We start from the raw sequence: 13,336 nt of genomic DNA on the forward strand, positions 1-13,336 counted from the left end.
CTGTGTGAGTGACAGTGTGGTGTGGGGTACTCCAGGCCAGCAGGGGAGTTTCCTGGAAAGCCAGGTTATCTGTCTATTCATCATACATATGCTGGCTAGTTTGCATTACTGGCCAAGCCCTGGGAAGTAAAGCAAGCAGAGAACACTGCCCCTGTGTGGGAGAGAGCCATGGACTCAGGACTTGATCCTGAGGGTCACGGCAGGCCTACCCTCAGAGGTGTCACATGAGCCTGGTATGCTTTGGCTCTGGAGAGTTCCCCTAGTAACAGTGTGGTGGGTGTGCTGGTGGGGATGCATCAGTCAGCTTTCCTGTTCCTGGGACAAAATAGCCGGCACCCACAACTTAAAGGAGGAGGAGGTTTATTTGGCTCCCAGTTTCAGAACCTTCAGTCAGTAGTCATCTGTCTCCGGGGCAGAAGCATCACGTGGAGGGGCCTGGGGGTGAGAGGTGCCCATGCCGTGGCAGCTAGAGAGCACATTCAGAGCACCAGGGAGAGCTGCTGCCCAGAGGCATGTCTGTCTCCAGGGACCCACCAGAGCAGCACCCCACCCCCTAGTAGCACGTCAGCTGTGGACAACAATGGATTGATCCTCAAAGGAGCACAGTGTCCCCATGATACCACCACCTCAGCTATAGCTCATTGTTAGCCTGGGACTGCCTGCCACCCAGGAGCTAGGGCCTCACCCAGCTCTAGCTGGAAGTTCTAGTTTTTCATTTTGCTTTGTTTTTTTCTGGAGATGGGGTCTCACTGTGTAGTCAAGGCTGGGCTTGAATTCACTATGGAGCCCAGGCTGGCCTCAAACTCACGGTGATCCTCCTGCCTCAGCCTCCCAAGTGCTAGGATTATAGGCATGCACCAATACACCCGCCTCTAGCTACAGATTCTAAGATAAAACACAAAAAACATTGACTGCTCATTTGGTGGTGATGTGTAAAAGACCTATTTCTCAGGATAAGTCCATATCCTAAGGACTTAAAAGAAAATTGGATCATTACCATATTTTCATAAACTGGTTTCCTCTGCCCCACCCCAATCCTGCCCTCTCCATCTGACCTCAGATAGCTGTCTTTCTTTAAAGAAGTTCTGGAGAATTAGAATTGGAATTCTAGAGAATTCCAAATAGGAAGGAAATCTCTTGAGAGAATTATGACTTTTCAAACTGCCATTTGCAAGAAAGATGTTGATCTGAGAACTGGGCCAAAGGTGCCCTGAGATCCTGGTCCTTGCTTACAGTTAACTTTAGGAAGTGCTTGTCACACCTCAGAGGTATTTGATAAAGCAATATTCCATACTCTGGCAGAATCCCCAACCAGTAAATGGGCAGGGAATCTGAAGGAAAGTCCTGGTTGTGCTGTGTTGGGCTGGTTCTGGAGTATAGATTTCTCCTTCCTTGCCATAGTCATAATTTAAACTCAGTAAGTAATTATGTAGTTAGTGAAATTATGTCTGTTATGTGGATGCTGAGGACTCATTCGGCTCTGTCTGCAGCAGATGCCACTGAGAGAGGTAGTAGACACTCAGTAGATATGTGATCTGTGAAAGAATCAGTAAATGCTTGAACTAAACTGGACCCTGACAGTTGGGGGCAGTGTGGGTGGCCATTTTGCCTAAGAGGATGGGCAGATTCCATTTCCACATTGGTTAAAGCCCTTGCTGTATGCCAAACACTATGCTTACACTGTCAGGGTATTTGCACTGTTGCCTGGTAAGGTGAATTTTACCAAACCCACTTACAGGTAGGGATCTGGGATTCATAGACAGTAGGTAACTTTTGCAGAATCCCTCTGTTCCCAGGCCTGTGTGTGTTACAACACCTTGCTTATAATGACTGGGGCCTCTTACTGAACCCCTGTTTATTTCCTAGAAGCAGGTGAGTGCATCCTCACACAGCCCACTGTCAGGGGTAGGAGTGCGCGCTCTCTGCCTTACTCCATGGGCAGCCTCACAATGAGGCCGTGTGTCCTAGCTGTCCCAAGTTTGTGCATAAAAAGGCAGCACTGAGCAGTTAACAGAGCCAGGCAGCAGGCAGAAAGCCTGATTGAAGGGCAGTAAACTTTGCAGGAAATGGTCGGGGTATTCAATTTGAGAAGACAGGTATGTAGAAGAAATTGTTGGATTCTGCCTGATATCTCCAGACTAAAGAGATTTGTGTTGGCAGGGTGTTGAGGGGGGTGCAGAAAAAGGGCATATAGAAGATAGGAGAACTGTGCCTGAGCTGTATTGGTAACACCAGGAGAATGACTGCCATCGTAATGGTCAGTGTGACTGTGGTGAGCACCACCACCTGCTGAGTGTTTCTTGGGACTGATACACTGTTGTATCAACACAGATGCAATGCTCACAACCACCTAAAGATATGATGAGCTTGAGCCTGCCCAGGATGCTAGGTCTCAGAGCTGGGATTCAACTGTGTCTGCCAGGCTCCAAGCCCACATTCTTCCTCATTCCCCAAAGCTTATTCTTAGGAGACCTAACTGACCTGGTAGCACAGCAGGGCCTGTGGCCGTCTAGATCTGAAAGACATGGCTTTGTCCACAGTAGGACCTCTCAGAGCCTTTGCTAGGCTAGTGTGGTGCCACCTAAAATCACCTGAAGGCTGGCTACCACCCCACTATTCCCTTGAAGGAGAGGGTAGGGCCTGAGACTCTGTACTGCTGAAATTCCCAGGTGACGTGGGTGCTGGCCATGGCCACACTGTGAGGTCCCCTGCTAAGAAGTGTTAGAATTGAGCTTATTTGTAAGCTCAGCAAAGATTTTGTTTAGTAGAGGAAGAGTCCGGAGGGTAACACGGGCATTTTCTGGATTTATTTGACCTCTTGGCACTCTCTCTTGCGCTCTCCTCACCTCAGAGGAGCTCCATTTGGGAATGTTACACAGGACACCCAATCCCTTGCCTTGTCCATGGAGAGTTGTAAAGACACAAGCTCAGCATCACACACACTACCATATCCCCACTCCACCAGTCCTGCCTTTGCAGACCCTCAATCTTAGCCATTGGCAGCCCATGACTCACTCATGTTCTGTATGCAGCTGTGAGACCATCGCTTGTGTTCCGCATGCTCCCGCTAGTTAATCCTCATGCTTTTAAGGCTGGTCAGCCTCTGAGGGTAGTGTTCTCCCTCTGGAACCTTGAGAGGAGCTCAGAGCCCAGCAGGCTACTTAGTTCTCCGTAAACTCCACCAGAGTGTCCCTGTGGACAGTACTATTATCTCAGCCAGAGGAGCATCACTGCCAAAGCCTTTTCTAAAATGCCCATGTGGAGTTTCCACTGAGGCGCTGTGTTTAGAGAGGACCCAGATCATGGCAGGCCACCCAGGCTGAATGGCCTGGCTGTCCAGTGCTGGGGGTCTGAACACAGTAGGCAGATCTGAATTCTGCACCACAGTCAGCTTCCAACCCCCAACTCTGCAGACAGGACAGGCAACTGAGCTTAGGCAGACCACACCTGTCTACTAGAACAAGGACCCCAAGAACAGTGGCCACTGTACCTAGCTCAGAGCCATCCTCTGAAGATGCCCTGCTTTAGGACAGGGCCACTACAGGAAGTTCCTGTGGCCAGCACACCCATAAGTGAGCCAAATGCCAGGGCACAAACACCATCCCAGGTGCTACCTCACCCACAGAGTCCCCGCAGAAGTATGCCTTTTTAAATCCATGAGGCTAGTTAAAACCCAAGAATATTTAGCTCCCTCTACCCACTTGTCCCACTGTATTCTGTGTGCAGAGGAGACAAGAAGAAAATGTTCTGGCTCTTGAAATCTTTGTGACAACCATGAAAGAGGCTGCTGTACTAGTGACAGCTGATAAGGAACTCAGGGTATAGCCAAGTGACCAGCTGCTGCCGAGTGGTGGGCTTGGACCCTGTCTCAGCTCTCTGCCTTCCCCACACAGTGAGGGTAAGCAGTCCTGGGATGAGGCCAGACAGCGGATGCCGTCATGCCAGGGTGTGTATGTGTGTGTTGATGTTTGCTGCGGTGAATGGCAGTATTTCAGGTCCCTCACAGCCCAGCCCACTGGGGAATGTGACATGGCCTTGCCTACCCTGCCCTAGTTCTAGACTCAGTGACCTCTCACAGGTCTTGGGAGCATCAAAGGACTCCATGGCCTTGGAGCCACTGGTTCCAAAACATGGACCATTTCAGAGGGCGGTCAAGGGCCCCTGCCTACCCAAGCCCTCTGCAGCCACCTCTCCTACCTGGATAGAGTCTGTGGCTGCTGTGCTATGTGGACAGCATTCTTTGTGTTCTGATTATTAGCAGTTCCACCAGGCCATTTCCTATATTCAGAGGGAAGACGGGATGTTTTCTTGGAAATTAAATATACAGATTTCCTGGGCATGGTATTTTGCCCAGGAATTCCTGCCCTTTCTAAACTTGTAACTGAAGAAAGAAGAGAAAGCCAAAATATCACATTTTATGCACCCTCCGCTCTTTTCAGCTCACCATTCCTTCCAAGAGCCTCCCCCTGCCTTACTCCTTCTGACACCACCCTTTTTGAGCCAAGTGATTGCCCTGAAGAGTAACTGGCCCAGGAGGCATGGCGAGAAAGGGTGGTGGTCCTTGCCATCATGAGGATGTGTTCTTGGGGGACCTGGCTCCTGTTTCCTACCTCCCCACAGAAATGCAAAGTGGGGGGAACACAGGAAGCTGCGATCCCCACCCTTCCACCACAGGCCTGCCTCTCAGATGGAAAGTTACGGCTGCTGGCAGCTCAGCCCCACTCCAGCCCCAAGAGGGACATACTTGTGGGCAAGGGACTTCCAAGTCTTGGTCCAAGCGGATGTCTGGCCTGTGGGCCATGCAGACAGACGGGCCAGCTTCTGTGCTGGTACTGCTTGTGAATTTGAAGTCACGCCATCCCTTTTGTGAGCCACTTTTTTAACGGAAGGACAGGAAGGTGAGAGGGACAGAAAGAAACCTGCAGACAGACCCTTAACCAGCAGAGTCCCTGCTCTTCTCACCTCCCTCGATAGCCCTCTATCTCAAGAGCCTGTGGGCAGGGGCCTGGCAGCAGCCTGTAGAATCATCATGGTTACCAGGCCTCTCAGCATCCACCTCCCCCTTTCCAGTGGAGCTATTTTTTGACATCCAAAGGTCTTTTTCCCAAAGAAAATTCCCCTTATTCCACTACTTGTCTGATAAATACTTCCCCATGTTGCCATACGACCTTCATAAGCACTTTTTCTTCTTTCAGATGGGCTGCATGCTAGTCCATCGACAAAAACAGAGTTCGGGACATTTTTGCAGAGGAATGACCGGGAGTATTTAAGGCTTTGCAGGCCCTGTGGTCTCTGTTGCTTTGCTCAGCTTGCTCACCCTTACAGCATTAAAGCTGCTACAGGTTCTATCTAGAAGGTGACTCTGGCCCCATTCCAATAAATTTTTATTTGCAAAAACAGGTGGTGGGCTAGATTTGGCCCAAGGATGGTTGCACTTTGCTGATTCTGAAGCTAGAAGAATCATAAAGAAAAATTGTAGCTTTTTATTGATGACTGGTTTTTCTGATTTTATGTCATCGTAGTTTAAGCACTAATGGGAATGTTGTTTTTATGGTTTAGATCAGGAATGAACCCCGAAGCTCTCAAAGCTCAGTTGCAGTGATTTAGAAAGTGATTGGGTCTGGGCGTGCTACAGCTAAGCATGATGTTAGGAGGTAGGGCCTACTCACCGGGCTGTGATCTCAAGGGAGCATCTCCCTCCCTGGCTCTTCTTCCCTGTGCGCTTTCATTTTGCTTCCTGGCCGCCATGTTGTAAGCAGCTTTTCATCCACTATACCCCTCTGCCATTGCTGCTTCTTCCTGGGATCCAGCTGACTGTGGACTGCCTCTTCACCTGTAAGCTGTGAGCATCAAGTTATTTGTCCCAGTGCCTAAGACAGATGTGGAGATGGTACCGGTGATGAGCATAGTACTGGTGACATCGGTGGGGGGGGTGGCTGGTGAGGATGTCACCTGCACTCATTGCTACCGAGGTTGTGTCAGGCATTGTGCTTGAAACTTTGCTTGCCATTTTATTTAACCCTAAGAATTATCTTACAAAGTATGTTATCTCCCTTTTTACAGACAAGGAAATTGAGATAATCTTAGGAAAGTTAAACTAGCTTTTTAAATTTTAGGTTACAGCACATCAGTGGATACTACTCCACTTTAATGTATTATAACCAGATTTCTTTGTAGAAAAGTACAAGAAAAGAGTGTTCCAGAGGTAGCATGGGAAGTGTTTGTTGCAGAGGGGTTCGTGTGTGTGTGTGTGTGTGTGTGTGTGTGTGTGTGTGTGTGGTGTGTTTGTTTGTGATTAGGATATAAGGTGTATTTCCTACTGTGGGTCACAGAAGCAAAAATTTCAAAAAACAAAATTGGTCATCTGGCTGGGTAAAGCTAGAATTAGAGCCCAGCCCTGTGTCATCCTGAACCCCACACAGACTCCCGATGACAGAAGCTCCTTCCTGCAGAGCACCCTTAAAATTCTAAACATTGTGAGAGGCCACTGCGGCAGAAGACCCCACTGTAGACTTTTCCTTGCTCAGCTGTGGACCAAACAGAGTTGTTTCATGAGAAACCATCCCTAAAGCCTCTGCTTATCAAAGCCGGGTCTCAGCATAAACCTAGAGTGATGTTGTCTTTACAAGTGCGGCGTTTATGAAGTCTTCCCTGCTTCCTAAGTGGAGGAGACTCAGCGAGAAATGCCTGGCGTGTTATCCTGCTTGGCAGAGGGCCCCACAGCTGATGACCAGACCTGAGAGGCAACATAGGTGATGGGGTTAGTGAATGCCAGTGACCACCAGGTACCACATTTGAGGCGTTTCCTATGAGCGAGAGCCCACCATGTGCTACAGATGAGAAAAACGAGGCTTCCCTTGGGTGATTTCCCTGAGGGCCTCAACAGTGATGAGTGATGACCTAAGATGTCCCCCTAAAAGTTCATGTGTTCAGACGTGGGTGTGGAAGCTCTAACTTCATCGGTGGTTCCCTTTGTTCATGAGATCACCATCTGTTAACATTGGGAGGTAAAGTGAACTGAGAATGTGGGGCCTAGCAGGAAGGAGCAGATCATGCGGGCATGACCTTGGGGGCTGTAACTGGTCCCCAGCCACTTCTTCTCTGACCCATTCCCTCCATCTTTGCCTTCTGGCCACCGTGAGGTAAGCAGCTTTCCTTCCCTGTGCTCACCCAGCGTGCTGCTTCTGCCTCACCACAGACCTAGAGTCAGTGAAGGAAAATGACCATAGACTGACATCTCCAAAACCATGAGCCAAAATAAATCTTTCCACACTTGAGTTGATTTTATCAGGTATTTGTATTCCAGTGACACAAGGCTGGAGCTGTGGTACTAGCCACATTCCAAAGGCCCTGGCCCCGATGATTGTGGCACACCCATTCTGTTTCTTCTGCACCAGCAGGGCCTCGGGAAGATCCCCATGTGGAGAGCAGAGCTTACTAAGAGCTAAGGACACAGAAATGATACTTGGCCAGGAAAGAAAAAGAGAGGGGGAAAAAAACCTTCTGAACACGTGAAGCTGCAAAGCAAAGATAGTGAATAATCACCATAAGAGGAAATGGAGAGATGCTGTTTATCAATAAATTGTTGCATATTTGTGTTGGAGAGAACCCAGTGCCTGAATTCAAGGCCCTTGTGTTAATATTTACTATATTGTAATAGTGAGCTTTTCACAAGGCACTCTGGGTTTAGACTGGTAGGACTTTGGATAAGAGTCTTCCAGGAGAAAACAACATGATTGAGATGGAATTTCTGGCAAGCCTGAGAGAGAGATTACTGCTGGTGTAGAGGGCTCTCTGTTTCTGTAGATCCCTTTCTGAAGGCCAGCGCGGCTCAGTCCCCAGAGACAGTTCGTGAGCCCCAGCTCTTGGCCACCCTCCCAAGCCTGTTGTTGCCTGAAGCACTCTGTGTCTTGGTTACTTCAATACAGAAGCCTTAATAATTCTGTGTGTCCACGTGCAACGTCTTTGCTCCCTTGTGCTACTCAGTGGCTTTAATCAAGAACATCTGTTTTGCTCGAGAATCGGCAGTCTGGGCAGGGCTCAGGGAAAACCTAGTCTGTCCACTCAACATCACCTGGAGTAGCTCCCTGGTAGGAGCTGGGATGGTGTGATGCCTGCCACTTGTAAGGCTGTCCTGGATGCTGGGAAGATGGACATGGGGCAGAGCAGGCCCGTGGGGTCTCCTGGACTCTCCCTCCATCTCCATGTGGCTGCTCCACTTGATTGTCCTGGCATGAAGCATCGGGATGCTAGGACTTCCTCCCTGTCTTCTTGGGGTTCCCGAGGAATGGGGACCGAGAGAGCCCAAGGGAACGGTACACAGATGGTTTCTGACATACGGTACCTCTTAAGATTTCTCAATTCTACAGTGGTCAAAAATGCTATGTGTTCCAGTAGAAAGTGAGCTTCAAATGTGGGTCTGTCTCTTCCTGGGCCAGCCATGGGCGTAGTTCTCTTTCGTGAGCTGGGCAGCAGCTCCTACTCAGCCATGACACTGGATACCACTCTCGGTGGCTCACAGGGTACTGTAGTGCTGAGTTAGGGCCTCCACAGGTGAGCTGTATCCAAGGCATTCCCAACTTACTTATTCAGTCTGTGATGGGTTGAGCAGGCCCTAACCCTATGTAATTCAAGAAGCATCTTGGTGCCTTTCTGACCACCTAGAGACCTAGCATCACTTCAGCCGTGCCCTGTCCTGTGGAATCAAGTCAGCAAGCTGGGACCATACTCAAGAGAAACAAACGAACTCCGGGTTGGTGGGAAGGGTGCTCAAGGATTTGCCAATATGAATGAAAATGTCACAAGTAAGGGAACCCACAGTCTTGCTGGGACTTAGCTCTGGAGGTGGTTGAACATGGTCTGTCCTGGCACAGAAAGCTCATAATATTTTCCTTCAGGCCTTTTAATATAAATTATGGGACTGGCCCATAATTATGGGAATGGTATAGGGAGGAACTTCCCATTTCCTCTCCTTCTGAGAGGTGGTCTGCGCCTCCTCTCCCCAGGGAGCAAGAACCTGTGGATGCAGGTATAGGACAGATACGGGAGCTGCTCTTAGGAGAATTCAGATTTGAGAGACTTGGGTGTGAACGAGAGTCAACAGCTGCAGTAAGGATGAATGACCTTTCTGTGCCCGTCTGGCTGCCTCCTTAGTAGGGGAAGGAGTGTGAGAGTAGCCACACTGAGCTTTCTCAAAACCGGTTGGAAATGTAAACATTTCAGGAATCAAAGGGGGCATTGTGGTAACTGAGCCAGACAGATGGTATCATTTTTGCTGAGCTTATGCATAAGGTAAATTTCTTTATTTTTAGCAGTCTATGGGGGCAGTTTTCAGAGTTTGGCCTCCTGACCTCCCCAGTAGCCTCTCAGAACATGTAAACACTGGTGCCCCACACTGTGGGGAGGAGGAGTCAGGGTGTGTGTGAGGAGCCCTGCGGGGGTATGAGGTGGGCTTCAGCCTGAGTGCCTGTTTTAGAGGGTGACAGTTAGAGAGGACAAAGGCAGATGCTCCAAGCCCAAGGCTGATTGTTCTGGGTCTGGGCAGTGCAGGTGGTGAGCAGACTTGTGTGACAGCCTCTGGCCTGGCACAGAGGGAACCCGCTGTGGGAATGGAGCTCAAGAAAGGGAAGGCTGAGCTCTGCCAGTCCATGTGAGCTGTCAGAAAAGAAATCCAGGGCTCAGGACTACCAGCAGCATGTCTTTGTCATCTTGGCACAGTGGTTTAACCTCCCTGAGCCTTAAGTTGATAGACTATAAGGATGACTGTGGTGAGGATAACAGGTGATTTCATTATCAGGCCCTTCAAATTTCCAGTAATTCCATCATCTCCTTTAACCTGTACACAGCCTGGGGTGCTGTTGCTGTTATTGGAGTCCCTATTTGACAAGTGAAAAAGCTGGGGCGTACAGAGGTTAGGTGGGTTACCGAGGTCACACAGCAGTGGCCCCTTCTCCATCGCCCATGGAGATGTAGAAACTGTGCCCTGGGTACCAGACTTGTGGTAAGAGGTGAATTAAGTCAGGCTGGCATGCCAACTCTGTGTGGGCGGTTTGTGCCTAGCGGCTGAGGGGTCACTGGCCTGGCAAACCCAGCATAACCTCAGGCCCTTCATCCATTTGGATGACAAGGAAATGGGCACAGGAAATAGCTCAGAGGCTGGGGGAGATCAATGGTGGCTGAGACCAGTCTACAGGGCTTCCTACCTGACACATTCATGAAAATGAACTGGCTATGGGACACAGGGCCAAGAAGAAGGTTGAGACCAAGCTCCATGAGGCAAACCACTCTCCCTCCATGCTGCCTGCCACCAGTTAACTCCTTGCAGCTCCGATCAGAACATCATACTCTTCGCCTCAAGAATCCACAATGGCTCCCTACTGCTTCCCGAGTGAAGGTCCAGCTCCCAACATGGATTCACACTCCTGCAATTGCCAAAGCAGCGTTTCTGACCCCATCTCCCCTGCTCCCCTCTGTCTGTTGCTGGGTCACTGCCCCCGTTTCCCAGATGTGTCAAGGCACATTTATGCCCCTCTGTTTCCTCACTTCCAGATCAGGCAGTGTCTGGCAGCGTAGAATGGGCTGTGCTGATCTATTCAGATGCAGCCTGGCAGGGTGTAGCTCCTTGGAGCAACAGTGAGTGGTTGCAATGTGGGAGGAAAGTGCACTCCGCAAGCCCCAGAGCCAGCCAGCCAGAAAGCTCACCTGTACTCAAGCAGCCTTTGCCAAGTAGTTCATAGTCCCCCACTCTGCTGACGGATGGGGAATGGGAGCTGAGCCATCGCCTGCCGTTGCTTTAACCTTCTTATGGGTTCCAGGCATACAGAGAGGAAGGAGAATCACACTTGGTGAGGCACGGTGCTATCCATCCTCAGAGGTAGCGCCAAAGCCCCAAATCTAGCCTGTTCTCAGGGGTCCTGGCAGAATGCAGGGAGCCTCTCCCCACTCACCAGACTCGCACGTGTCCAGACACCCACTGAACAGCTGTGGTGCTCAGGGACTGTGACCAGCACCTCGGTATTCTTTGTCTTTAGTGGGTTTTTTCCCCTAATTTTCACCATTTAAATTTTTTCCTCTTTGGTATATAAGAGTATATTACTCTATTAAAGTTTGTAAGTTAAGAATACTGTTTCACTCTGTGTTAGCTCATGGTTACTGTGACAAATACCTGCGATAACGAGCTGACAGAGAGAGGGCTCACTTGGCTCACAGTTTTCAGGGCTGCAGTCTGTGGTCGCTTGTCTTCATCACTCCGGGCCCACGGTAGCCCAGGACACTGGCCGAAGCCGTTCTGGAGCAGAGTCACTCTGCAGCAGCCAGGAACCAGAGCAGGAACCAAAGCCCCCCAGGGCCCTGCCTTTCACTAGGGCGCATCTCTTGCAGGTTCCACACCTCCCAATAGCACATGCACTGGGGGCCAAGCCTCTGACACACAGGCCTCGGGGGGACCCTCCAGATGTCCACCTCCCTGTCTTTACATGGCAGGACAATCGCTTTCCACTTTGGTGCTTAGTAAGCCAAACTTACTATCTCTTGGCCAAGGTAAGCAAATGTTTCTGGAGAGGCTCAGGTTGGTAAATATTTTAGGCATTGTGAGCCAGGAGCCAAAATGGATGATCTCCTATAGGCACTTTGTGTAAAAGAAAACAAAACATGCATGGTGCTTCACATCTGTTATCTTAGCACTCAGGAGGCTGAGGGAGGAGGATCAGATACAAGCTTGATCCTAGCCTTGCCAACCAAGTGATTTAGTAAGTCCCTGTCTCAAGTAAAAACAGTTTTAAAAAGGGGCTGATGATGCAATTCAGTGGGCCTGGGTTCAAATCCCAGTGCCACCAGAGAAGGTGGGGAGAGGATAGAACAGTTTCCATTTTTATTTGTAAAACTATTTGTAAAATTTAAAATATGGCAATGAAGCAAAATTTTAAAAAAAATCCTTCAGGTCTACTAATGAGAAAAATTGGATTCTTTGGAGGAGGAGACACTTTACTCCACTGGAGGTCCCAGACCTGAAAGCCAGATTGTATAAAAGATTTGGCTTTGGGTCAGGCTCAAGTCCTGGCTTTGCCTCCTGTCTGCTTTGTGTTGTTGAGCAAATTTTGGAGCTCTCTGAACCTGTTTCACCATCTCTAGGAGGGGCAAGAGCGGTTTCTGTAATATAGAAATAACTCTAAGGAGAAGTCACTTGGATGTGTGTGAGGAGCGTTGTTAGTACTGAATGTGTGGTCCTGAGCTCAGTGCTGCACATAAGTACACCAGAGGCACAGTAGTCTCCTCCTCACTGGGGCTTTGGGGAGCAGAGAGGGACTCAAGTGGCTCAAAAGATTTCCTGAAGTAGCACTGTCAAGTTTCTGTCCTTTAGTAGACAGATTCAGGAGAGTCATACGACGAGACAGAATGAATGAGAACTCTGTGTTTCTCTCTGCTCCTAGGGAATGGGAAGGGAGAAACCTCTATTTCCATTGTCCTGACTCGCTTTTCCTCCCCACAAAGTCATCACCAGAACTCAGGCTAAGTAGCAGTTCATGGTTCCTGACCCAGCAGCGCAAACATTCCTGCTATAAAAAGGCAGCAAAATCCCAATAGAGAGAGATCTAGAGGCAACAGAGAAGCCCTCGGGGAATATACCCATTTCACACAGACAGCCAGAGATAATGCCAGCCAACGGGCGGAGTCCAGAGTAAATAGGTCAATCAGTGGTTCCTAAAGACCTGGGGCATCTGTGAGGTCAAAACTGTGAATGGACCCTGAATAATTCATGTGATGCTTTGCCCTGGAGTGGGGGGGTGCTCCTTTTGTGAATGGCTTTCTCCCAAAGAGGACAGCATGGAAAAGGGGGATGAGCTACTTTATAGTGGAGAGACCTGACAAGCACTGCCTCAGCTGCTGGCCGTGGGGATGTTGTCATGGTCAGTGTCAATGGTGATGAATTGTGAGGATAGCAAGTACCTAACAGCCCGTGCTTAGAAAGCAGCTTGCTTCTGGGCACCTCTTCCTGGTGTAAACACAGCACCAGGCAGATTCCAGTTGGGAGATTGTACAAAGGACCTGATGTCAGGGGTGCCAAAGAGACAAAAGTCAGAGGAACTGTCCCCTCTAAGAGGAGCTAAGGAGACAGGTGACTGTGTGGGATGTGGAATGCTGGGTGAGTTGCATGACTAGGACAAGGACAGTAGGTAAAGTCTAAGAATGTCTGCACACATCTTGGACATTACTTAACCATAACATATCCATATTGGTTAACTAAACATGAAATACCACATTAATGTCATATGTTAAGAACAGAGAAAACTGGTACATTTGAGTGCTCTCTGTACTTTTTTTTTTTTTTTTTTTTTTT

General features: G+C 49.3%; 1 protein-coding gene across 1 annotated transcript in view; it reads left to right on the forward strand.

Annotated features, from left to right (window-relative positions):
* Lmcd1 (LIM and cysteine rich domains 1) overlaps nt 1-13,336 on the forward strand; it is a 67,291-nt gene that overhangs the window by 49,663 nt on the left and 4,292 nt on the right. The gene's annotated exons all lie outside the window — the stretch shown is intronic.

This window comes from Fukomys damarensis, unplaced genomic scaffold, assembly GCF_012274545.1.
Source record: "Fukomys damarensis isolate Sample0158 unplaced genomic scaffold, DMR_v1.0_HiC HiC_scaffold_24, whole genome shotgun sequence".
NCBI classification, from domain to species: Eukaryota; Metazoa; Chordata; class Mammalia; order Rodentia; family Bathyergidae; genus Fukomys; species Fukomys damarensis.